This window comes from Delphinapterus leucas, chromosome 10 (assembly GCF_059928025.1).
Source record: "Delphinapterus leucas isolate spDelLeu-1000000601 "Yukka" chromosome 10, BTC_Dleu_Yukka2, whole genome shotgun sequence".
Lineage (NCBI taxonomy): Eukaryota > Metazoa > Chordata > Mammalia > Artiodactyla > Monodontidae > Delphinapterus > Delphinapterus leucas.
Genome location: NC_143138.1, coordinates 4,953,499 through 4,980,855, shown reverse-complemented (window position 1 = coordinate 4,980,855; position 27,357 = coordinate 4,953,499). Strand labels below are relative to the sequence as shown.

The 27,357-nt window shown below is 50.4% G+C and overlaps 1 protein-coding gene and 1 pseudogene across 7 annotated transcripts in view; one reads left to right on the top strand and one right to left on the bottom strand.

Moving 5' to 3' along the window:
• RREB1 (ras responsive element binding protein 1) overlaps positions 1-27,357 on the bottom strand; it is a 181,369-nt gene that overhangs the window by 119,245 nt on the left and 34,767 nt on the right. For 2 of the 7 annotated variants that reach the window (XM_089918255.1, XM_022586602.3), the window contains exon 1: positions 18,660-18,883. The exons of 2 other annotated variants lie outside the window; for them this stretch is intronic. The gene's annotated coding sequence lies outside the window, so the exon portion shown is untranslated. Of the gene's footprint in view, positions 1-16,153; positions 16,227-17,956; positions 18,351-18,659; positions 18,884-27,357 lie in introns of those variants that run through there. 3 more of the 7 variants (XM_089918254.1, XM_089918256.1, XM_022586604.3) reach the window with 3 other exon arrangements.
• Positions 16,517-27,319, top strand: LOC149748121 (uncharacterized; annotated as a pseudogene).

The window sequence follows — 27,357 nt, the reverse complement described above, 5'->3', positions numbered from 1 at the left end:
AACAAATACACCAGCTTGGGCTCAAAGTCCTTATACTGGAGTGGCCTCAGGCAAGTTATTTAAACCCTCTAAACCTCAGCTTCCCCATCTGTAAGATGGAGATAACAACGACCTCAGAAGGTCGATGCAAAGGTGAAATGCGACAAAGCACAGAAAGTGGAGGGCACAGTGCCTCCTGTACCCTAAGGGTACCAGGTATGATTAGGAGCGTCTTCCAAACCTGCAAAATGGGGACAACAACACTTGTTTGCTTGGCGGGCTTGCTGTGAGGACTGTGAAAATAACGCACGGAAAGCATTTACAAAGACCGCGTGTGACGGTATGTATTTGCTTCTTTAAAATGCCAGTGACACCAATGAATGGGACGGTGGCCACAATGGCATCGCCAGGCTAGAGCTCAAGAGAAAAGAGCTGGGGGCACACCGGGGGGAGGGGGGGTGGTTAGGAGCCTCAGAAGGGCGTTTTGCTTCTAGCACAGGTGCTGAGTATGTCCCAGACCTCCCCTTGCCCCAAATTAGGGCAGGCGAGGGCGCCTTTTGGGCTGCGGCACTTACCACAACGGAAAGCCAAAGGCTTGGAAAACTGGATGCGAGGGAAGGGTCGGCAGTCTGGGCTCAGGCCCCACCCTCGGCTGTAACACCTGGACCAGGGCACGTACCCACTCCCATCTCAGGACACACACGCGCCAGGAAAGCCTTTCCATCCTGGTTTCAGTTAAGCCAGGGTTAGCGGACAAACCAATATGCCGACATTATAAATGTGATCCAGGATTCCAGTGGACAAGTCCCCAAAAGAGATAAGCCAGAACATAGAGGTCTGAACCCAAAGAAGTCTATGGCTGTAAAAAAAGAAAGTCCCCCTCCTGTGTGTGTACATCACTCAGTGGGCTCTGGGCGATTCAGCGATCTGACTGCTGCTTGGTTCACCCTGTACCAGCTGATGGGGATGCGCCCTCTGCCTCAGGCCAGAAATCAGCAGTGAAGGAACCCTAGCAGCCCCGCGAGGTACAACCGTGGCCTCGCTGCCCCTCCCGAGGACATTTCCAAAGCCTCATCAGGCCACCTGTCACTTCTCTGCTCAAAACCTTCGGACTCCCTCTCAGGGACGGAGGACAGCTCCAATTCTGCCCCACCCCCATCCCACCCCAGGGAGCCCTGCAATGCCAGCACCTTCCAGTATGCGGTCCTCAACCCCAAACTACACCTCCAAACCCAGCCTGCCCCTTCCCGCTGGGACCGCAGCCTTCCCACGGGTGCACGGCTCGGGGGCCAACACTGCACTGCACCCTTTCACGATGTAAACTCCCAAAGGCAAGAACCACCATGCTCCCCTGTGCCTAAACCTAGTATCCTAAACGTAGAGGCACTCAAGTAATGTGTTATGCTCAAATCCGCGCCAACTATTAAAGAATCAAGACGAATGAAATCAAGCTTCAGAGCTGCTGGGCTGGGAACTCTCCAGGTACCACGGTGTCATGAAGTCCCATGTAACCAAAGAACGTCCTTCAGACTGTGGATATGGCCTAAAGCTTCCTGGTAGTCTGACACTGGCTGCGTGATCTCAGAAAAAGTGAATTTCTCTAAGCCTCAGTTTCCTGTCTTTAAAAAGAGGAGGTGATACCTATGCCCCATCCATGGAGTAACACATGCAAGCACTCCGCACAAGGCCCTGGGCCCGAGTGGGGCTTTCCTTCCCCAGTGAGTCCACCCTGTGCTCTGCAACAAGAGAAGCCACCGCAGTGAGAAGCCCGCGCACGGCAACGAAGGAAGCTTCCTTCCTTCACAGACAGAAGGAACCCACTCAGCACTTTGAGACACTCCCCCTCCCCCCTGACTCCCAGCCTGACCCCTCAAAACCCCACCCCAGCTCATAGCATCCCACCTCCTCCCGCACGATTCCAGCTCCAGTGAGAGAACTCGGTAAGAAACAAAACGAAACGAGAGGTTGCCAACAGTTCATAAAATCGTAACACATAAACATCAGTTTTAGGTGATGAAATTATTAACTTTAAGGTATGTGTTCCGTCCAACCTGCTCACTCTGCAGGGGCCTTCCCACATTTTTCACAGCCCTCTCAGCAAGGTCCCTCGGTCCCTGAGTACAGGCCTTGAAATGTATAAAGTCACACATATTAAAAATGGATCTGTCCTCCCCAGAGGAAAAGGCAGTGTGTGCCTCCACCATAATTAATAAACCACGAGCGTCTCTGGGGCCTGCTATCTACCTTCACCACACGCATCTCTGTGGGCACAGAGCGCCTTTCCTGGCCGACCTCACCCGTAGGAGGAGGTGGAATCCCAGCAGAGGACTGGGAACACGGGAGGGCAGACAGAGCATTACCTGGGCGAGGGCAGATGCTACCCAGGTGAGCAGAACAGGCACAAATCCACTCCACTTGAGGCAGCTTCGCCTTTGTGAGCTGATTCTTCTCCCACCCGCGGCTTCCAGAAACCTGCATCCACAGGCTCGTCAAGACTGCACACTAGCTCACCCTCCCAGCCCGCATTCGCTCCCGGCTGACAAACTGAATAAGTAGCTCCCCCGACTCCCAGCATCCATCCTCAATATTTTCGAGGGTACAGAAATGAGTCTGTCTCTAATTCCCTAGCTGATGAGCTTAAGTAAGTACCAAGGAGTAAAACACAACCAGGGAAGTTTAAACATTGTTGAACTGAATTCTATCTGCTGAAAATAAAGGTCCCACCTCTCAGTGATCACTGAACACCACTTCAGACGGCAGCCCACATGTCCTGGGCTGAAAAAAATCTCTTGGAAAAAACGGGAAGAAATATTCGGTTCCATATGGCATCAACGTCCAAGTTCATTCTGCTGGACGAGTCTCCTCTATGGCCTGATTTTTCTAAAGGTTTAGCAGCGTTCTCTCCGGGGCAGAGCTGCTCACACCACGGCCTGGCTTCAGAGCACTTCCTGGCTCACAACTGCCTCCACAACTGGCCATCTACACTGCCAGAGACACATCTCAACACTCCTTCCACCCTAACTCTGCACAGCACCCCAACCGTACTCTCTTGGTCTCACCCCACTGCTTACCCATCCTGTCCCCAAAGAAGCCTCGTGGTATCATCCCCCAGGGCCTGTACTTACACTGCTCTTCACCTAGAAGTTCATTTTCCCTTTCCTACACGCTTCTCCACGTGGCCAGCCCTTCACATCTGAAAACATCATCACTACCTCTTTTCCCGACGGCTTCCCTCTGCCAGGTCCTCAGTGTGTCCTGGTGTCTCTGCCGGTTGTGACGCACTGGTGAGTGTCAGGGCTGGACCACGTCTTACGCATCCTTGCCTCCCTGGAGCCTAGTGCCTGGGGGAGGTATCGAGAAGCATTCCAATGCAGGAAAGCTGATGGGATTCCAGTCACTGAGAAAGAAAAAGCCCGGGATGCTGGTCTCCAACCCAGACGTCTTTCACTACTCTCCTGCCGGACCCATCAAACTGCCACGAGCAAAATAAGAACGGTACTAACGGTGGTAGGAGCTGGTAGCACACAAGGCTGAAATTTTCTATTTGTAACTAAATTTCAAAACAATCCTCCTCCACAGACCCACCGGAAACAGGAAACAGACCATCAGGCGCTCGGTGCAATTCAAGACCTGCTGGTTCCACAACTTGCTCGGGGGCTCCCACAAAAGGGTAGGAAGGGTGCACAACTGGACACCCTCACCCCAGAAACGTTCCACGGGAGACAGGGCATCCTCCGTCACTGTCCTCCAGTCCATGTAGCTCCTACTGCTTAAAAAGCAAAGCAAACAAACAAAACACCTCCTAGAGACTATCTCCCCTGAATATGGACAAATTCAAACATTAGGTTAGTAATTAGATCAATTCAATTGTTGCCCCTACATCCCTGGTAACACAGACCACTGGGCCTCTTAGATGGCTGATCCTGACCCCCAGTACTAACTCTGAGGCAAAATCTTGATGTTATATATTAAATAAAATGATAATAGCCTATTATAACAGCAAACAAGTGACCTGTTTTCCAGGCATTGGCCCTCCAGAAACCCAAGGCAACCCTCACCCCCCAGATGCTCAGAGCTTACAGCGTCCTGGCTTTCCCAAAGTGGCCAACACACCATCCTTACTTTGAAACGGAGCTCAAGCACTTTTAGTGAGGTTAACAGTGGGTGTCTGCAAGAAAGAAGTTAAGGGGCAGGCGTGCGCCCCACCACCCACCACACAGAAGACGAGCAGAAGCCTCGAATGCCGGCCCAACCTCTCCGCTCCCTGGAGCCTCTCATGGGAACTTAGGGAAAACTGTCCCCCAGCAGGATGTTCAGGGCCTCCCCCGACTCTCTGCAGGGTCTCCCGGGCCCCGGGTGCTCTGGGGCAGCCACTCCCGCTGGCTGATTTGTCAGCCAACTGCACCTCCCCTCCCACTTGATCTTCCACAGAATTGACGGTCTAACTCGCTTTGTCAAATACCAGATAGAAGGACCTGTTTCACGGGTTAAGTTTTAATCTACTTCCAGAAGCCAGTGGCCCTGTCGCACACGTGTCCCTGTCTTTCCCCTTGCTGTGTACCGCAGGGCTCTGCACACAGCAGGTCTTCAGGGGATATTTATTTGGTGACTATGTCATGTCATTGTGAAAGGAAGTTGAGCAGGGGCCACCAGCACAGGCTCTGGGGTCGGGCTGCACTGCTTCATGCCTGCTAGCTGGCTGCCTCACTGGGTCTCAGTTTCCTCCTCTGAATAACGGGGATAATCACTGTACCTACATCACAAGGGCAAAGAGCGGTTGTGAGGAATGAATGAGATGACCCACGTCAAGGATTCAGGACAAGGACATAACTGGTACGCGCTCGATAACCTTAGTTCACATCACTGCTTCCTCCACCACTCTTGTGCGGACAGTTCTTCCTGATGAAAAGCCTAACAACCTTAAGAGGGTGAAACGGGGCAATAACTTGAGTTTTTTTTTTTTTTTTTTTTCGCGGTACGCGGGCCTCTCACTGTTGTGGCCTCTCCCGTTGCGGAGCACAGGCTCCAGATGCGCAGGCTCAGCAGTCATGGCTCACGGGCCCAGTCGCTCCGCGGTATGTGGGACCTTCCCAGACCAGGGCACGAACCCGCGTCCCCTGCATCGGCAGGCGGACTCTCAACCACTGCGCCACCAGGGAAGCCCCCTAACTTGAGATTTTTGACTTAAGAGTCACATATGGATGAAGTCTAACACGGGCAGAAAAGAAACTGAAAAGACAACATCTGGTTTATCTGATATAAAGCGAATACAGGTGGGCTTTGACTAGGGATGCTTTTCATCAAGGGCAGTCTGTAATTCAAAGGTCTGCTGACCGGATTTAATTGCACTCTCGGTAGAGTCGTTTATCATACGAATAACCAGGTCATGGTTTCTGCTGTTTGCGGCTGGATTTCTGTGTCTTCCCTTTTCTGCAGATACAGGTGGCAGCAGGAGCAACCTGACTTCCCAGAGACAAGCCGACCAAAGGAGCCCTCCCCGAATTCCATCTGCCATGGAGATAAAACAGTGAAATAAAGCTGCCAGGCCATTTGGGCTGCGTTCTCTAAGTATAATCATTTGACCATCCCCGAGCCCTTCAAGAACCAACACCAGGGATTGAATACACAACCGTCTAAAGAAAAAAATTACCCGACAGATAGCGTGAGTTGTCACCACTATCTAGCAGTTAGGGGTGCGTTATCTGAAAGTGAGCTTATATAATATACACCTTTGTCACCACAAACTGGCTACTGAACATACTACCCACGCCAATTCTGGACACTCACTACAAGGCCATCCCTAGTAAGCTATTTTTGCAACAAACGTATTAGATCTCCAAGTCCACGCTTCTGCTTGGGTCACGGTGAGGTGAGGGACTGTGTTGTATGCATTGTACCTGAAGGTTTAAATTTTCCAAAAAGATGCGTAAACCCAGTTTCTTGAGTTCCCTTCCCACCATCCCCTCACCAAGCTGTTTCAGCTAGAAAGAAGCCTAGGGGCAAGGTCCCTGTTGAGCGTTTTTCCTCTCATCAGCTCATCTTATCAAATGTAGGACTGGAATAAAGCGTGCCATCTGTTACAAATGGGATGTGAGGCTGAGGTGATGTGGGAACATCCGTGCTTTTTCAACAAAAGATGTTAAATCATACTCTCCCCAAGGTGGGCAGCGCTCTCTGGGGGCCAGTGGTCGGGTTACCCGAGTCAGGACTGATCCCATATAAAAAGAGAAGCGGGATTCCCTGGTGGCGCAGTGGTTGGGAGTCCGCCTGCCTATGCAGGGGACGCAGGTTCGTGCCCCAGTCTGGGAAGATCCCACATGCTGTAGAGCGACTGGGCCCGTGAGCCATGGCCGCTGAGCCTGCGCGTCTGGAGCCTGTGCTCCGCAACGGGAGAGGCCACAACAGTGAGAGGCCCGCGTACCGCAAAAAAAAAAAAAAAAAAAAAAAAAAAAAGAGAAGCGTCTGGGGAGCAGGCTGGGGCTCACCTGAAGTTTTGATGAGTCATTTGTATGACGTCAGAGAAAAGCTTTACCTAAATCCAGAAGCACTGCTAATGCTTTCTTGCAAGATGATTTAAGGAAGGTGTCCCAGCTCACAAGGACAAGCGAGGCAGGACCTCTCCAACCCCCTCCATGAAGCAGGAATTCCAGTACAGGAGGAAGTAAGGAGGGTGGCACTCCCCAATGGACTCTCTGGGGATCAGATTGCACAAGGCAGCCGGCCTGCGCTCCAGCTCCAAGTTTTTACCAACTCAGCGGAAAACACACCACTTTCTAGCTCATTCCACAAAGATTTTGTTTGTCTTGAGAAAAAAAAAGTTAATTAACGCAGTAAAAACCCAAGGACTGCCTTGGGGCAATGGGGAGCAGGTCGGCCATCACCAGAGATGTTCAAACACAGGCTGGACCGTGGCTCGGTGGAGACCATCCCCGTGGAAGGATGAAATCTCTCCCTTTGGCACCCAAAGGAGATACACAGCACATTTTGTTTACTGAAGGAACTTTGTTTTCACACAGATTACTGGTCAAGCAAAACACTGTTGTCGTCGTAAGACATTCAGAGCATCAGTGAACACTGAGAAACTAAGAAATAAGTTGGATAATCAGGTCAAGAGAGGAGTTCTGACCCTCTTAAGCAGAAGGCAGGGGCAATTCTGAGAGTCCTACCTCGGTTCTTACCCCGGAGCCTCTGCCCCCTGAGCCCCAGGCTCACAAGTCAGAGATAAAACATCACTAAAACAAACAGAAACTTAAATACGCTTAAGGTTTTAGTTGTATGCCTCATCTGAAAACCATTCAGAAGCTCCGGCCATCGAGGAGAACTCTTCCATGTTCCTTTTGGCCTCAGGAAATTTAAAGGAGAGAAAGAAAGAAAGAAAGGAGGGGCGGGGAGGGGAGAAGGAAGCCGTAAGTAAGAACCTAATTTCTGTTTCTCACTTTTATAGAAGTCCTTTGCATGCATTATCCATACCAGGAATAGTATGTTTTGACCAATGAAAGCGGTACAAGTAGAGAAAATGCTGATAAAATTCACAAACATAACTTCTTTGAAGGGTAGGGAACGTACCTGGTTCATAAACCTTGCTTTATCCCGTGATCTGATCTCAGAGAAAGGCACCGCCAGCCACCAGCCACGGAAGCCTGAGACCTGGAAATCATCGGGCCCATCCTCCATCCCATCCCCCAGCCAGCCTCAAATCCTTCCTCTGGCCTCCATCTCTGTCAAACCCACCCAGGCTCCCCACCTCCACTGCCACCCACCCTGAGCCACCACTGCTCTTCAAAAGTTGTGCAAAACCAACCTTCTCAACGATCTTGCAGACAGAAGGTAAAACGGTCACTTCCTTCTACTCTAGTTTATTCTCCACTCTGGGCAGGAGTGATCTTTAAAAACGCAAATCTCATCATGCCAGTCCTTGGCCTAACACCCTGCAAAGGCTTCCCAGAGTTCTCAAGGGAAAACTCCAAATACCTGTGAGCTACCTTGCCATGCGTGTCACCCGCCTGGGTCTCTTCTTTCTCCACACTGATCTTCTCCAACCTCAGGGCCTCAGCACCAGCTGCTTGCGCTCCAACTCTCCTTCTCTTCATGTTGTAGCTCAGGGGCCACTCTGGGGGGATGCCGCCTCCACCAGCATCCTCCTCCCCTCCCCCACAGTGCATGTCACATGCTCTTGTCATACTTAACACCCAGCACAGATGGAAACGACTTAGTGGTCCCGTGTCTCTTTCCATGTCTGGGAAGCTAGCAACTGTCTCTCTTTCTCATACTAGTACCCTTGGTGCTTATCACTGCCATCCCATCGTTGAAATTCAAATTTGTTGAATAAATAAAAATCTATAAATAAAGATCTATAAGTGGTTAAAAAAAAAAAACCCCACTATGAGGTTTTCAAATTTGGGGGTGGAAAAGTGCCTGTTTTCCAAAGGGAGACTGAATCTGATACTGAATCCAACTGGATACAGTGTTTTAGAAAAAGGGGGTTGTAAAGCTTTACTAAGCTCTCAAACAACAAATGGTTTTCAGAAACATTATTTTCATGATTTAAAAACAAACTTAATTTAGAGACGTGCAAGTTGAGCCTCCTTTAAATTATACTTGGTTTAAATTTTTAAGTAGGACAGTTTGATCCAATATAAGTTTAACTTACCAAGTCGTGAAAACCTGTTTGAGATGCTTACTAACCAACTTTATATAACTATCCCTCAAAACAATTAAAAGCCCAAAAGTGGAAGAGAAAATGGTTTTTAAAAAAAAAATCGGTTTTTCACATCAGAGAGGAACATATACAAGCCTCCTTAGAAATAAGATGAAGTTGGAATATTATATTTGAATGTATCTGCCAAATCTGAGCCTAAACTCTAGTTATCAGGTAAGCACGTCAAGGAATATTTAAAGGTAGCAATAATGTACTTTTTTTTTTTTTGCGGTACGCGGGCCTCTCACTGTTGTGGCCTCTCCCATTGCGGAGCACAGGCTCGGGACGCACAGGCTCAGCGGCCACAGCTCACGGGCCCAGCCGCTCTGCGGCATGTGGGATGTTCCCGGACCGGGGCACGAACCCGTGTCCCCTGCATCGGCAGGCGGACTCTCAACCACTGCGCCACCAGGGAGGCCCACAATAATGTACTTTTAAGCAACTAGGATTTTACCTCGTATAAAGGATACCAAGACCTTCCAATTTAAAAAGAAAAAAAATGGTAATTCCTTATTCGAAAAGGAAACCTATCCAGATAGTTACAAACATAAAGGTATAAACGGATCCATAAGCGAAACGCCTCTCTCTCACCCCATCCTTATGGTATCTCCCCTATTTCTGAAGACACAGGTACCTCTTTTAGAAGAAAGTTAAGAAAAGATTTTGCGATGATTTTGTGTACTCAGGGTTTTTTGGGGGGTTTTTTAACTATGAAGTCTCAGCATAAAGGAACCTCCCCTAAAACAGTGAAAATGATTCTTTCTGTAAATACGATCTATACTCAACTTCCATCGTGTACATACATATATTGCGCGCGCACACACAAATAAAGCAAGATCTGTACCCTGTAGGTTTCTGGTTTGCACTTTATTTTAAATCCAAGGAGTTACAGAAAAAAAAGAAAAGTTAAATTATACACGGACCAACACTCCTATTAACTCACACCACTAATGAAACAAAAATCTAACTAAGCAGAGAAAGTGGGCCCACACATTGGAGTTCAGAAATGATTTTGGTCTTTGATCTGTGTGCCCATCTCTCCTATTTAATATAAACTTCAAACCAAGAGCCATGAAAAGTGGTTATAATTAGTAAGGGCCCCAGTGTGACAGCTTTTAGTGCAATCAGGCAACAACTCTTTTTTTTCCTCTTTAATTTTGAGTAAATTAAGCTGAGCAAACTTTTATTTTAAAATTTCTGTAATTCAAAATGCTTTCCCACCAGTGTGCACTTAGCACCCAATTTCTGCAGGATGGGTCTGTTGGAAAACGATAGTTTACTTCTGTTTCCTTCTCTTAATTTGGACTGATACTTAGGACTTAGCTTCCAAATTATATGTGCCCTTCTCCAAAAATAAACTGCGCCTCTTCAGAAAAACTCTGGGTTTTTTATATTCGAAAATGGATCCAACAATAATTATTGAATGAGCATCAACTACGCAACCCTTGAGCTAGGTACAAAAGATGGAAAAATATGATTTGAAGTTGCTGCCTATTCTCCAGGTGGGGAAAACATGCCAACAGGTAAATTACAACAGACAGACCTGGCCAGATGGGGTAAGGGTTATTCTGGATGGAGGACCTGATTCTCCCTGCAAGAGGCGGTGTTTGAGATGGGTCTTGAAAGAAGAGTTGAGAAATGTTGTGTGCAAGGAGAAGGGAATGGGGACAAAACAGAATGAACACTCCACGGAAAAGCAGAAGCAGGACGAACTCCTTCAGTGTGGCAGTGGCCTGCAGGGAGAGTGAGAAGGGCTAAAACTAGGAAGACAGTCTGGGAGCTGCCGGTGGAGGTCCTCGTGTGCCAAGTTGAGGAGTTTGGATTTCTCCCTGCGGACAACAGGGGGCCATGAGATGTTTTTCAGCAGCAGGCAAACCCCATGTGCAGCTATAGTGTTCAAGCCGAGTGGAGGGCAGACTGGAGGAGGGAGACAAAGGCGGCAGGAAATTGACTTGGGAGGCGCTTGTGACATGATGAGGGCCTAGGTCAGGACAGTGGGGCAGGCAACACCAGAGTCAGACTGGACCAGGGTTTCGAGGAGGGTCTGGTGACTGCTGGCAGCTGAGAGAGAGACCAGAGTCAGGGACTGGCCTGGGAGGCTGGGTGGATGGTGAGTTTCAGCTCACCTTCTAGAAGTGGGGGAGAGACTTTTCTTCCTGCAACTTCCCTCCAACGCACCTGCAGGGGATCCCCAGCCCGGCAAAAGTTGTAAATGGAGAGGGGGAGCAGGGACCGCCCGGTTTACAGGTTGGAGGAGAGGGCGGCAAAGCACCAGAAGCACAGCTCTTACTACACCAGGCGTGGGCTGGCGAAGCCAGCTTCCAAGCAGGTCACTGACGTCATCAGCCCGGAGGGACGTGAACGGGACCCTGACAGTCTGTCCTCGGGTTAGGATGTAAAGAAAGCTGCCTGTAAGCGTTAAACATTTCTCTTAGGTAAGTGGGAGCCCAGACCGTTCTGGAATCATCCCCCTCTCTTCCTGCCTTTTCTTCTTGCTCCCCTCCTGCCTGTAAGATGGGGGGTGGGGTGGACCAGGACAAGGGTCAGGCAAGTGGCACCTGTGGCTAAAAGATGGCTCCTGCCACTGTCCTAGACATGTCTGGCCCGAGGAAATGCAGTTTAATGTTTGTATACCACATTTTATTTTTCTTTCAGTCAACCACCTTTCCGTGCATCTGAGGTCCACAAGTCCCCAAAACATAAAATCACCACCGTCTCTTCCCTCGATCCCTCCCCAACCTTCCCTGGTAAAGCAGCAGCCTGCCAGCCACCTGCTCAAGAGGAGATACACAGACAGAAGACCAGGCTCCCACCACTGCCCTATAAAAAGGGTGGAGAGGGCTTCCCTGGTGGCGCTGTGGTTAAGAATCCACCTGCCAATGCAGGGGACACGGGTTCGAGCCCTGGGCCAGGAAGATCCCACATGCCGCAGAGCAACGAAGCCCGTGCGCCACAACTACTGAGCCTGCGCTCTACAGCCCATGAGCCACAACTACTGAGCCCGCGTGCCGCAACTACTGAGCCCACACACCTAGAGCCCGTGCTCCGCAACAAGAGATGCCACCGCAGTGAGAAGCCTGCGCTCTGCAACGAAGAGTAGCCCCCACTCGTCGCAACTAGAGAAAGCCTGCGTGCGGCAACAAAGACCCAACGCAGCCAAATAATTAATTAATTAATTTTTTTTTTTAAAAAGGTAGAGATTCATGTAAGAATTTTGCAAAAACTTAAGAAAACAAAATAAGGGAGACTCCAAGGGCAAAAAACATTAACTGTCAAGCAAGTAAGGGCTAATTCAAACACTGAGCAAAAAAATAGGGGAGGTATGGGGGTACCCTCCACATAACTTCAAACACGAGAGAGAAGTGGCAGATGACAGCGCCGGAGCTAGTTACCTAAATAAGTGAGGAAGTACCACCTACCAGAGCAGCTCCCCAGCGCCAACGTATCTGGTTTGTTTTAGAAGCAGACGAGTTCTGGAACTTTTATTTACTACAGGGTTTTTAAATATATGTAACGCCACTTAAATGATTTCCCCAACCCCCAATCTTCTGTGAAACCTTGAACTTGCCAACCACAGCACCTTACAGGCCTGTAAGGAGAACTTACTCGCTCTACGAAATTCCAGATCCCCAAATATGCCACGTGCAGTACAGTGAGAAGGCCAGGCTGCTTGCACACGTGACACAGGCCTTGACTCCTGTACCTTTAAAGCAGGCTTTCTTACCCTCCACCTACTGACATTTGGGACTGGATAATCCTTTAGCTGTGGGGCCTTCAGGTGCATTGTGGGATGGGCAGCAGCACTCCTGGCCTCGACCCACTAAAGGCCAGTCGCACCCGCCCCCCCCCACCAGCAAGGCAATCAAAAGTGTCTCCAGACTTTGCCAGATGCCCCCGGGGGCGGGGAACCACCAAGCTGAGAACTACTGCTTTAAAGGGGGCATCCAAAGCTTACCACCTGCCTTTCCCTTAAAATCCATCCCTAAGTGAACTCCTTGAAGAAGAATTTGCTAGCCTGTTTGTCTCTAGGCGCTCGAAGCAAACATAAACTCTGCCTGAGTACTGGAGTTGTGCACAGTTCTGGAAAGGAAATCCAGAGTGGATACCCACAAAGCTTCCTGAGCTTAAAATACACCACTTTCTTCCATATATAGATTTTGACTTTCTGGAACATTTATTTTATCCTTACAATGATCCCACGAGGTAGAAAACCTACTGAAAAGAATGCCTATAATCACGTTCATCAAGAGAAATGCTGGCAAAGGCTAAAAAGTTTCTTTTCCAATTGCCTTACATCTTCAAATTCAACCACAGCATTATTGTGAAAGGATCTGGTCTCATTTAAAAAGCACACACACAGATAAACAGGCCCTGTATATTTAATGCTCTGTCTTCTGAGGCCAAGCTGACTTGGAAAAGCAGGTGTTGTTTGGACTGAGGCTGGGGCTGGGTGTTCTGGGTCCTGGGCCTGATTTATTACTAGCCACCGGGTGGAAGTTGGCACAGCTGGAAAATGGGTTAATACACCCACCCAGCCCTCACCATGCTGCTCTGAGGATCAACTGCGAACCTTTGTTCAAGGCCTTCACAAACGCAGGGTGCAGTTAACTTTGTCCAGAGTCTGCCCTAACGAAAAACGAAATTTCACAAGTAATGAAACCACTAAAAGCCTCCAACATTCTTAAAGCCATCTTACCCCGCAGTCTGAAAGAGGGGGTAGAGAGATGAGATACCAAGCTAGCCAGGGGAAAAACAAATAGAGCCATTTAAAAGCTTTATCTAATTACCCCCACTGAGACTTTTTCTCTGCAGTCTGGCTGGCTGACAAAGAATGTGGTGGGGCTTTTGACTGGGCTTTCTCCACCCTATGGGGACCACCCGCCCTCCCCGAGTCTGAAAGGCCCGCAGGAGTAGCCCGTACCCAGACGCTGGGACTTTACAGAGGCTTTCAAGTTCTATTAGCACGGCTTGCTTGAATCACACTGAACAAACAAGTCTCCACCCTCTCCCACTTCTTTTGTCTAAAGCACCTATTCACTGGCAGCCACCTTTATTGATGGGCAGACTGGCTCACCTGTGCCCAAAGTACCATCAGAAACAAGATGCACCAGTAGCTGGAAGGGAGAGCTCCCTGCGCCCTCCTCCCAGGCTCCCCACCACCACCACCCCCATCTCCACCAACCAACGCCAGCTACACTCGGACAGGGACACCCAGGGAAGGTGACGAGGGAAACAGAGACCAGCACAGTGGTGACCCTGTCCCAGAGGACAACTAACAGAAAAGGAAAACGTCTGTCACCCTCGCGCCCCATCTTCCTCACTCTCCCACCTCGGTCATCATGAAAACAACGCAGATGGTTTTCCTCTCTGTATTCTGCCTTCCATGGGAGCAGGGGAAATTAAAAATAAGTGATGCATTTCAGAAAGCACATCGTATGCCTGCCTCTGCGTTTCAGATGGTACACCTTTTACCTCTGATTTATGGGGAGGCCCCCAAGGGCGTGGAAATCAGAGGCTGACCCCTGCTTTTTGAAGACAGCCATAGCTATTTCTACTCCAAAACCACTTTCTAAGTCTAAAAGAGAGAAAACTCACTTACCCTGCCTCCTCCCCCCACACCCCCAAAAAACCCATCTAATTTCTTAATTATATTTGGCTATAAAAAACATTACTCAACTGGGCCTGTTCAGTAGGTCAGATGTACACAAGTAATCTTGAGGAAGGGAAACTTGTGAGTTACAGTGAGCTTGCCTTTCAACCAAGAGAGGATGGTTACTAACCATGGCTTCGGTTAGATTGCAACCCTTTGATCTCACTGAAAACCCCCAAGATCCTTAAAGTGTTGCTTTCGAACACTTGGTTCCAAAGATACTCTACACCTAATGTAATGATTTTCAAAAAGGTATTAGGAAGTGTTCTGAAATGAACTGAGACGGGGAGGTGGAGTGAAAAGGAGGAGCCCTATAAAACTTAATCTAATCTCAGTAAAGGGGGAAGACCATTGTCCTGTGATCAGGAGACTATATTGCCTTCGTTCTATTGATACTCTATTGCATTTCTATCTTTTGAATACAAACCTGTTTAATAAAGAGCAAAAGAAGACATCACTTCATGGATTAGGTAGGTTTTCCAAAACGAACTAAACAATCTGTTATTAATCAATGAAATAAGGTGATGTTACACACCATTTCCTTGGGAGGATTTAACCCGAACACACAGGTAGCAGGGAAGAAGTCCACCCAGACAAGCTGCCATCTGACACCAGAGTTGGTCAGAGAGCATGAACTTCAATTAAAAGACACTTACAAAAGAGAGATGATTTAAATGTGATAACAAAAACAAAACAAAATTAACATCCTACTTTCCTAGGTCAAAGGACATGGAGAATTCAGAAATTAATTAAATCTAGTTAAATAATGTAAAAGAGGGAAGGACTCCCTTTCAAAAATGCTTTGGTTAATTTTAGCATCCTTCTGTTTCGCTGCTAAGCAACCCTTATCCTATGACCTTTTAAGCACCACCTACTTTTCAAAAGGATAATGAATAGAAACATCAAAAGGATTCACTTCTGACTACTTCTAGTGAGCACGTTTAATCAATTTCTGTAGGAGGTAAAATTTATATTAATTATGCCATATAAAACCCTAGACTGGTAGAATTTCTTCTTAGTTTCATTAACCAGGAAATTTCCTTCACCGAAGATAATAAATGATGTTAACAACTGAGCATAACACAGCTAGCAAAAACTTCCAAACTGATCTTAGCAAGTGGACCAGCACAGCAGTTCAAAATTCAGTAAAAATGCAAGCCACGTCATGGCAACTACGTAGGGCCCGGCATACAGCAGGGAACCAACCAATCAATAACTGTTGATGGCATGCCGACTAAACTAGGTAGGTTTATTTTCCTCCTTCTCAAATAAAAGACCCTTCCAGCAAAAGGTCATTTGTTAGATGATGCAGAAAGTCAGGAATGGATGCCCCACCTGTGCCAGCTGAGCCAGACCCATCTTCCCCATCACACAACAAACACTTGTCTGCCATAAGGGCTGAGGCTCTGAATTTCTGATGAGAAAAAAAGTGGTATCTAGAAAAATGCAGAGAATGATATGCCATAGAACAGTAAGCAGCAGCAGCGTTTCTTAAGAGTATCACGTAACCAGCAAATCCTCTTTAAAAACAAAACATCCTAAAATACAACCTGTTTAGCAGTATTTTTCAGAGTTATAAAACAGTGCAAGTTCATTAACAACCTAAAATGGACCACAAGGTAAACAAATAACCAAATCAAAGGGCTCTCCCTTTCTTTTGTAAAAGTGGGGGGGGGGAGTGGGAAGGAAGGTGTTTTTTCACACATTTAAAACTTGATAAAAGCCATTCAAATGTTTAATTCATCAGTGTAACCAAAGCTCAAAACACATCAAAGCAAGATCCATCAGCGGTACCCAGAAGCTCCCTCCAAAGGGCAGTGGCTCACCTTTACATAAATTGCTTGAAGAATAATTTGAACCCATTCCTTCAAAAGTTCTGTGTGACTCTTGAAGGAAGAACTAAACGTTTAAAAAAAGAAAGCGAGAGAAAAAAAGAAGTTTCAGCCAAGACTTCAACCTCTAACTTAAGACTTCCGGGTTACATTATGTCTTAGACCCATACCTGCCTACTCAAAAAGGCACCAGACCTAGAGGATGCTTTTAAGGGCCATGGGAAGAAGAAGAAGAAAACAAAAACAAAAACCCCAAAACAAAACAAAAACCATTCTTTTCTTTGCAGTTCCCTTTTCTCCACTTTCCACATCAATTAAATTTATTTCAGAATACACTCGCGCGCATGCACACACCACTGCCTATCTAAAAGAAAACGACCTCAAAAATATGGGATGCACGTGAACAACTCAGCCTTTGCACAAATCACCTCAAGCCTCCTCTTCAAGACAGAAATACCTCGCTATCTCCAGCATCCCTATCCAACGGGCAAACTTTATTTCCACTGGCTTTTAAACCTAAACGCTAAAACAAGCACGGGGTGAATTTTTCTTCTGGTGAAAACCATCGGACAGGTTTTTCAGCATATCCCAAAGTGATATTTTTTTATTCACCTTCCTATCTCTCTCCACCACCACCATCCCCAAAAAAGAAGCCGAAAAAACTCCAAAGTGCCCCGAATGTGTCCTGCTGCTGGCTCTGAAGCCGTGTAGAATTTCGTAATGGAATGTGAACTGCTCGTCCGGATCTGGGCTCACGTTCTATCTTCTAACCAGTAAGGAGCGAGGGAGGGCAAATCTGCTGAGCAAGGAGAAATACTTTCCTGCTCTTTTATAACCCATCGCGGATGCACCGCGGACGCTGGACGCGAGCTGCACGCGGCGCCTGTCAACCCGCCCGCCGGTCCCCGCGCCCCTCCTCTGCCCGCCCCCCCCCACCCCGCCGGAAAAGAAAAGTGACCCCACCGAGAAGTGGGCTCGGCCGCCGCGCCCCTCACTCACGCGCCTCCCGGGCCCCGCGGGCGGCGGGGAGCGAGTCCCCACATCCTCGACGCGACCCTCGGCCCCGTCCAGAAAACACGCCGCTTCCAGGGAGGGGGCTGGCGACTGGAAGGACCTCCCCTGCTCCTTAGCAACCAACCATTAAGGTCGCAGTTTCCTAAGAGACCGCGAGCGGGGAGGGGGCGCGGGGGACCGGGCCGAGGCGGGGGGCTGGGGGCTCACTGGGTCTTCAGCCCCTCGACGCCGGCCCCCCCACCCCAGCCCCTGCTCGGCTCTGCGGGCCGGGACGGGAGGAGACAGAGAAGACCCACAACTCGCAAAAAAATTGGTCCAGCGGGCAGCGGACAAAAGTTTCCGAGCGCGCTCCACAGCTGGGCGGCGAAGCGGGCCCCGGCGGCCAGCCCCGCCTCGGATGCTCCCGGCCTCCTTCCTGTGCTCGTGACGGCGCCGGGCGCCGAGGTTCCCCCCCCCCCGCCCCCGCGATGCAGGCTCCGCTCCACACCGATGGCTCCCACGAAAACACGTACACCGCCAACGGAAGGGCAAGGGAACAATACGCGCGGACGCCACCCCCCCTGCCCAGTCACCCGGGGGCGGTGGTCGGAGTGACCACCAGCCACGAGCCGAGAACGGCGAGGGCGCTGGGCTGCCCGCGGCCCCCTCCCGGCCGGCGCCGTCCGCCCGGGAGGATCAAAGTCCGCAGAGCAGGGCGCGGCGGATGCTCCCACCGCGCGGCCCCGGCGGGCACCCCCGAGCCAGTACCCCAGGCGGGCACCCCGAGCGGGCACCCCCGGATACCTTGCGGCGGCGGGCGGGCGCCGTCATCTCCGCGCTCCTCGGCCCGAGAGGGACTCGAAAGTATGTAGGAGAAAAGTTTCCCCTCCCACATGGGGGGGGAGGATGTCGGGGGAGAGAGGGCGGAAGATGGAGAGCAGCGCTGGTAAGATGTTTCTGGCCGGCGGTGCGCGCACCATCCGAGTCCCGGCGGTGCTGGTTAAAAATAAATTCCGCGGCGGGTGCGGCGGCGCGGGTCGGGCCGGATTCCTGCGCTCGGACGGCTAATATGGATGCGCATCAGGTCCTGGCGGCGGGGCGCTGCAGCGGCCGCGGCGGCTCGCGCTGGGAGCTGGTTGGCAGAGCCGGCAGCTCGGGAAGGGGAAAAGGAGCGGAGGAAGGGGAGGAGGAGGAGGAGGAGGAGGAGGGGGAGGGGGAGGGGGAGGGGGAGGGGGGGAAGAGAGGAGGAGCGGCCCGGCGCGCAGCCGGAGGGGAGAGGGCTGCCCAGCTCATCCCAGGCCGGCCCCACCGCCCCGAGCGCACGTAGCGCGGCGTGGGGCGCTCGGGTCCTCGGCTCCGGGAAACGCTGAGTTTCAAAAGTACAACGCGCTCTGCAGACTTCACCCTCCCCATCCCCAAAAGTTCTTTAAAAGGTCGCTCCCGCTCAGCCCCAGACATCTCGCTGCCACCCAAGGACCGCGAGCCGGAACCTCGGGCGCGTACTTACGGCCGGGCAGGGCGCTTGGCTCCCAGGCATGATGCAGTGGGGACCGGTGGGCTTCGGGGAGAGAACGAGGAGAGATGCAAACTTGTTCCGGAAAAGGAATCAAAATGGCGTTTCTGGATGTGCAAAGTTCATCAACTCCGCAGTCACTTCCCCTCCTCCTCTTCTCCCACAGGGAGGGAGGTGGGCGAGGAGCAGGCGACCCCGGCGCCCCAGCCGTCGTCCCGGCCCCCGCCTCGGCCCCCCGCCCCGCTTCCTCGCCCGCACGCTCGGAGACTCGCTCTCCCCCTCTCACCCTGATAAGTAGACACATCACGTGTTGCTCCTGCGACTCTCCTGGGGACGTGTTACTGAGCGGCGGCGGCGGCGGCGCTCGGGCTGGGGGGGGTGGGGGGGACCGCGGTACCCGCTGGTCCCCACCGCAGCCCCCGGCCCGATTTTAGCGGGGTGACCGCATTTTCCATCCCGGGATGGATGGAGGTGCAGTCCCCCACCCCACCCCCACCGCAGCCCCAGGTTTGCCCCGCGCCCTCCGCAGGCGCCCCGGGCCAGGGGAGGGCCGGGCAGCCCCGGGGGAAGGGTCCCGGCGGCCGCAGCTGAGCGCCGTCCGACCAGCACAGCGATCGCCGGCCGGCCACCCTCTTAGACCACCGCGCCCCCTCCCCTCCGGCCCCTCACTGCGGGCGACTCCCCGCCCCTGGCTTTCCATCACTTCGCTCAGTGGTTTGTTTCACTATTTTAACGGAGGACAGGGAAAGGCAGCGATGCCTGGGAAGCGCGAGAGGGGCGCCTCGGAGGCCGGGAGGGGGTGCCATGGGGGGCGGGGGTGCCTGGCCCGGCGCCGCCCCTCTTGCTCTCAGAGGCAGACGGGAGGGTGAACCCCACCCGTGCGGTTCCCTCTCCACGCGGTCCTCGCTCTGCATCCAGGTGGGACAAGCCGACGATGGGGCGGGAGATTAAGGAACTGGCGCTTCACCCCGCCCCCAACTTCGGGCTGTTTCTCTCCCAGGGCCGGTCCTTCTCGCTCTGGGGCTGCCGCCCCGGGAGCGTATTCTCCATCCAACAAATTCAACGCTGACTTGGCTTTTGTCACCTTCCCTTCCCCACACTCCACAGCTGATGCTGAAGCGGGGGGGGGGGGGCTGCCTTGCCCCCAACGGGCCGCCACTGTGTCCCCACCCCACGATGGCACGGCTGATGCTGTGTCATCCACGTCGCCCTCCGAGGCATCAGGGAAGCCACATGCAATATCTCTTTCTCTCAGAGGGCTCCTGTTTCAACTCTGAAAAGCAGGGGCCCTCCTCCGAGCCGCGCTCCGTCTCCACGGCTCCAAACACCAGCTTCGCCCAGGCTGCGGCGGCCCAAGTTATCACCGAGCCCAGAGAAACCAGGCCTGGGCTTTGCTTCCTCCATAAGGCAGCTGACATGTTTCCAACTGTTAATACTTTTCCTACTGAGCTTCTGAAAGGGGCCTGTTGTTGTCAGCCTTTTGGAAACATCTTCAGGCAGATAAGGGTGATTGTGGTTGCAGAAAACAAACACCACCCGCTCCCCAAATTCTAAAGATGGGGGGCCTCTTGTCTAGTTGCAGAGAATGCTACTGCAGAATCATGCGTTTGAGGCTTGTTAAGCAAGATGATGTTACACATACAGAAAGCTGGCCACTATATACTGGCTGTGACCTTTGACCCTCTTTCACGCCAACTCTTCCGAGTACCCTTGCACACCATACAAAGTTGTAAGCCCAATCACAGGCCTTTAATTTGAGGCCTTTAGTTGAACTCTGGTGTTCAGGGCTGCAGACAGAAGTGTCTACTTAGGGATGGACTAAATGGATGGGTCCTGGCCAACACAGAACTCTCTAGAACCAAGCAAAAGCAGCTGGACCATTACCTATGACTTGAGATAATCAGCCACCCAAGAGGGAACTGATTCAGCTGGCTGTTTCTCTGACGTCCAGAGTCATCAAAATTAAGTTTTCAGAACCTGTTATGTTTCCCAGGGTCTACTGTTTACTGAGGAAAACTCAACCCAGGGAAACGTTAGCAGTTGCATTTTTCTAAGCCTCCCCTCCACCCCAACCCCATGTCCCCATTCAGGGAGTTACCTTTCCTGGTCTCCCCATTGAGGAGTAGGTTTTGAGTAGGAACCATATCAAAGTCGGAATTTTGCTTGTAATTTAGCTTATTCTGTAAAATACATGCAAACCTGCAAAGCTACATGATTTTTCCTGACCTTGATAATGTCACCTAGGTAATACTGGCAACCTTTTAAGTTGAAAAAACAGTCTAAAAGTAACTTTTGAAAGTTGAATTCTAATGATACTGAGCTCTGTGTTCATCTTTTCTAGCTAATTCATAAACTTGGCAGTCAAACGAGCCGTCCAAAGGTCTGTTTGTCCACATTACATATAAATATCATTGACCCAACAGATATTTATTGAGCATCTAATAGGTAAAAAAGAGTCATGCTATTGAAACCATGATGAGTTGCCACTTCACACCCACTAGGATGGCTGTAATAAAAAAGACATAATAACAAGTGTCGTCAGGGAAGTGGAGAGATGGAACTCTCGCACACTGCTGGTGAAAATGTAAAATGCTACAGCCACTTTAAAAAACAGCTTGACAGTTCCTCAAAATGTTAAGCAGAGAGTTACCATCTGACCTAGCCACTCCACTCCTAGGTACATAACACAACACATGAAAACAGACATCCACACAAGAACTTGTACAAGAATGTTCACAGCAGCGTTATCCATAGCAGCTAAAAAGCAGAAACAACCCAAATAGCCATGAACTGATGAGTGGATAAACAAAATGTGGTCCATCCATACATGGAATATTATTCAGCCATAAAAAAGGAAAGAAGTACATACTACAACACGGATCAGTTTTGAAAACACACTAAATGAAATAAGCCAGACCCAAAAGGACAAATATTGTTCTGATTCTGTTTATATGAAATGTCCAGAATAGGCAAATCTTCAGAGACAGGAAGTAGATTAATAGTTACCCAGGGCTGAGGGTTTGGAGGGAAATACGGATTGACTGCTAATTGTGTGACATTTCTTTTGGGGGTGATAGAAATGTTTTAAAATTGATTGTGGTAATGGTTGAACAACTCTGAATATACTAAAACCATTGAACTGTACACTTTAAATGGGTGAATTGCATTCTTTGTAAGTTATACCTCAACAAAGCTGATATATATATATTCCATATATATATATATATATGGAATTGTGAGACTATATATATATATATTCCATATATATATATATATAGGTTCTGTAGTGGAGAAGTGATACAAAAATGGATAATTTATAATCCATGCCTTAAAAGAGTTTACAGGCTAATCTCTGCATCCATAAGAAGTAGTCATGAAATGCAAGCCAACATTTAATAAGAACCATTAAATAGGTACAAAATTCAGAGGTTCCAAGAAAAGAGAGCACTTCAAATAAGAGTCATTGGGGAAAATTTCACAGAAGAGAAAGCGATGGGGCTGAGCCATGGAGAATGGCTAGAAATTTCGTGTATGGAGATGGGGATTAGAAATAGCAGATGCAAAGGCACAGTGGTGGCAAGTTATGAGCCCTGTTCAGAGACCAGTAAGGATTCCAGTGTGTATGGATGATAACCCATACAGCAATAGCAGGTGATAAGAGTGAAAGTCAACAGGCTGAGGCTATCCCACAGAGAACTCTGAACACCATCCATGGAAAACCTCAGGGACGAGGGCCTGAACTAGGGTGGAGCAGGGAAGGGATAGAGGATAGCTGATCGGGAGCCACTTCAGAGGAAGAACTGATAGAAAAGCAGCTGGTGGGCCGGGAATGGGGGGTGAAGAAGTGAGGGCCAAGATGACGCCTGGGTCCCAGCCAGATGGAGAGAACGAATGACTAATGAGAAAGTCAGAGGTAGGAGCCCATTGGAGGTGGAAGGTGACAAAGCAGGTGACATCGAGCTGGAAGTAGAAATAATGGAAACCATAGAGCTATGCCATGGAAGAGAATCGAGGAGAAAAAGGATGTGGATGTTGGAGAAGGCCCCTAGGATGAGGTGACACAGTCCGCTGAATCTCATGAGACGTGGAGGTGTCCCAACCCCACCCAAAGGAGGGGGCAGGGTGCTCCAGACAGAGGGAGCGGTAAGTAGCAAGCACAAGGGCAGAGAGGCGTAAAACAAGGTCAGTTTCCAGAACTGCAAATACCTGACTCTGTGGCTGGACCAGAGGGAGGAAGGGACGCAGCCAGAGATGGAGCTGGAGAAATTGCCCGTGGGCCAGACGGCCGAGAGCTCCGGGCACACCATGGAGCTGACCTGTGCTTTATCCGACGCCGAGCCCCTGAAAGGGCTTAAGGAAGAGGTAGACAGAGCCTCCCTCGTGGGAACATGAAGAAGGGTCTGGGAGACTTGGGATCGGAAGGCTAGTTAGGAATTAATAGAAGAGCCCACCTAAGAAATAATAAGGACCCTGTCAGCCGCTGGCTATAGAGGTGGAGAGGAATGGATTGGTTTGAGACAGAATTAGGACACAGATGCAATAGGATTTGACCAATTTGATATGGGAGAGAGGAAAACAAAATCCCTCTGGAGCACTGACCACGGGGCGTGGCATCAAAAGAAGGGAAACCAGGCTTCCCTGGTGGTGCAGTGGTTGAGAGTCTGCCTGCCGATGCAGGGGACACGGGTTCATGCCCTGGTCCGGGAAGATCCCACATGCCGCAGAGCAGCTGGGCCCGTGAGCCATGGCCGCTGAGCCTGCGCGTCCGGAGCCTGTGCTCCGCAACGGGAGAGGCCACAACAGTGAGAGGCCCACGTACCGCAAAAAAAAAAAAAAAGAAGGGAAACCACTCCAGCATCGGCAGAATGACACATGACAAAGCAGGGGTTAAAGTAAAAAGAGGGGGACAGACAGAGGGACTAGAGGTGGGAGGTGGTGAAGAAGATGGAATCCCCTGGGCTTGGTCCCAACTGCTTTGGAGCGAGAAGAGACTTGAAAAAGACAGCTTCCCCGGTCTTGGTTTGGGACCCGGGTTGGGGGGTGGGTCCATGCATCATGGCGGGGTGGGGGGAGTAGCGGGTGGTGTGTGGAAGATGAGAGGAGGCTGGACGCAGGAAAAAGGCCTGGAGAGACATCTGGGGGCCAGAGAGGATGGGAAGTAAAAGGCTAGAGGCTAACCCCAGGGAAGTGCCTGCCATGAGGTGGATGCAGAGGAGGGGTGACAAGTGCTCTCAGTCTCTTTCCTCTAAAGGAGCAGAACAGCTGGGGCGGGGAGTGCTGCCTTAAAAAAAAAAAAAGGTTGTCAATGGTGTTAAATCACAGAGACGTCAAAGCAAGTAGCTGAAAAGGGGGTGAGATCTGAGAAAGTAAATTGATTTGAGAGAGGAAGGCAAAAGCCAGAAAGCGAGGGTTAAGGAGTGATGGCAGGAGAGGAAGTGAATGAAGGCCTGAAGGCTGAGAAGTTAGGTGACAGAAGGAGGGGCGAGAAAGGAAAGTAACAACAGCAACGTAGTAGGCAGCTAATACGTACTGAACACCTACTATGTGCCAGGCGCTGCTCTGAGGGCCCCCTGTGAATCATCTTGCTTAACCCCCCTCCAACCTGGCAGGTGCCTTATCACCCCCATCCTACAACTGATGAAACTGAAGAGTCCCAAGGTCCCCAGGCCGGGATGGCTGGGACCTGGCAGAGCTGAGCTAAACCCCGGGACCCACTCTTTCCTTGCTGTCATCACCCCTGCTGCTGTCAGTCAATCGAGAATTAAATAGTTTGCTAACAAAAAATGCCTACTTGATTGTCTTGACTAATCTGAATAAAAAACACTCTCGACTGGAGTTTGGCAGAAGGGCCAGTATTGTCTGTGCTGTCTTAACAAGGATTTAATTGGAAAGATAAGCAAATGACCAGCTTTCAGTATTGCTAATTTGGTTTATAACCATCCCTCCCGCACATAAACCTCGGGTACAAACCCCTTTCTGTTCTTTATAGACATTTATGTCAACAGGAAAGGAATGTAGATCCAGAGAGAGAGAGAATACAGATCTATGAAACAGAGCATAGGTGTGTATGCGTGTGTGTGTCTGTCTGTCTGCCTGTCTGTCTGTCTGTCTGTGGCAGAGGAGGAATGGTAGGGAGATCAGCCTTGGGGAAAAAGAGGGATAATTAATATTCTGTGACAGGAGGGAAGGGGAAAAGATGGTAGAAACTTAACTACTGCATCAGGTTGTGGGAGTTACCATGCGATGGCTTTGACTACGGACAGCAGCAGGGCCGCAGAGCAAGGGCAGGGGGCTAAGGCTTGAAGCAAGAAGTCAGGAACTGGTGGTAGAAAAGTTCAGCTCTGCGTTAGCTTCAATGCCACAGAGCCACGGAGGGGACAAAACATATGGTAGGGATTACTGACAGCGGGAAGCTGAAATGAGTAAAATCCATCACAAGGGGGATGACACCAGAAAGGGCCTGAGGCTGTGAGAATGGGGAGTGGCCAAGGGCCCTGAGGAAGAAAGGCAGCTTCAGTGACCAGGAGGGTGAGGCAAGGGGTGAGAGGAAGAAGGGGGTCTGAGGGTGGGAAACGGGGATGGAGACCTCGGGGGAGACAGAGAAGCAGAAGACTCTTGTGAGCTGGAGGGAAATCCTACTCGTGGGGCTGAGGAAACAATGCAGGAAGGACAGGACACGAGTCCTTGACAAAGAGGGTCCTCCACTCATGGAGGGACTGAGACTGAGGGCAGGAAGGAGACGGAGAGGAAAAATGTGAAGTCGGTCACTTTGGCTCTCCTGCGGGAGGCTCTGCAGGTGGCGGGGATGCAGATGAGAAGAGGCGGGTGTTGACAGGTGACACCCACATCAGAGGAGGCAGCACGGGCTAAGCCGTGTTCCCCCAGATGCGTACACTGAAGTCCTAGCCCCCAGTCACTCAGAGTGTAACTGTAGGTGGAGGTATGGCCTTTACAGAGGTCATTAGGTGAAATGAAGTAATTGGGATGGTCCCTAATCCAGTAGGACTGGTGTCCTTCTAAGAAGAGGAGATCAAGACACACACACACACACACACAGAGGGACGACCAGGTGAGGACACAGGGAGAAGTTGGCACCTTCCAGCCCAGGAGAGAGGCCTCAGAAGGCACCAACCCCACCAGCACCTCGATCTCGGCCCTCCGGCCTCCTCAACTGTGAGAAAATACGTTGCTGCGGTTCCAGCCCCCCAGCCTGTGTGGCTGAGTTACAGCAGCCCGAGCTGACTGATACAAGGAGGGACCCAAAGACGACGGGGGGCCTGGCGTGGAAGGAGAGCGGAACACACTCCAGAGACTCCGTGGCCTCCCGGTCAACTGGGAGAACCAGTCTTCTCGAGGAAAGGCTTTGGGAGGAAGTGACATATCTAAGGACAAACAAAGTTTCCATCGGGGGGCAGAAGTAGGGAATGTGCTGTGGAGAAGCCCAGGAATTCGAGTTTCTTAGGACAAGGGGTGCACAGTCTCAATGGATGGGGCGGCTTGAAAGTCGGGGCCTGTCTTGGCTAATAACTCCTCCATCCCAGCCCTCAGCCCAGGGCCTGGCACAGCGCAGGTTCTCGATGAACACGTTCGCACAGTATGCAGAGGTGGAATAGACATGAAGGAGGGGTAGAAATGGGCTGGAAACAGTGGGGAACATAGGGGAAATTCCAACTGTGGGAGGAAGGTCTGCCTAGGATGGGCAAGGCGAGCAGAAGGCTTGAGAGGCAGTGGTGAGATGTCATTTCAAACGTCCAAATCCCCTTAGTAACGTAGCCAATTAGATGCTTCCTCTCAGACAAGCCGTGCAGCATCACAGGGATGGGCTACCTTCATACAACTTCTGTTACCCTCAATACATTATGACTTTAGCTACCCAGATACCTCGGGGAATGCATTATTTCTGGTGTTTTTCCTTTTAAAGGTTAAATATTTGGAGCAGATCGTTTTCTAAAATGTATTATGAACTGCCTCACTTTTTCTTCCTTTTCTGAAAAGTCAGAAAGTTAATATCTGCACAAAATGCTATTATAAACTTCAAATATTTTATTGGATTGTCAAATAAAGATAACTTTTTATAAGCAAGATTTATGCTAGACCACAAGATGGTCGCATCTTCAAGAAACTGTTCATCTGAATAGGCAGGTACTAGCTATTTGCTAGCGTCCCCTAGGCCTCCGCAGTAGATCCCAGTTGGAGGTTTTCGTCTGCTTTTAGCTATTTTTCCTCCCTCACTGTCTGGCTGTGTCTTGTCACTTCTTTCTGACCTCAGTGCGCCTGCCAGTAGCAACCTCCTCTTCCCTTTCTAACTGATGGTTTTAATTTATGTGGTTAGGAAACTGGATAACCAAGATTGCGAGAAATGTGTCAAAAGTAAGTGTAAGGGGCTTCCCTGGTGGCGCAGTGGTTGAGAGTCCACCTGCCGATGCAGGGGACGCGGGTTCGTGCCCCGGTCCGGGAAGATCCCACGTGCCGCGGAGCGGCTGTGCCCGTGAGCCATGGCCGCTGAGCCTGCACGTCCGGAGCCTGTGCTCCGCAACGGGAGAGGCCACAGCGGTGAGAGGCCCGCGTACAGCAAAAAAAAAAAAAGTAAGTGTGAGGACCAGCATCTCCTTTTGCTGCCCAGAAGCCAAAAGCTGCTAATGTCCTGATTCTCAGTTGGGCTTTAGATCGATGCATGGTCAGCATACTTCTC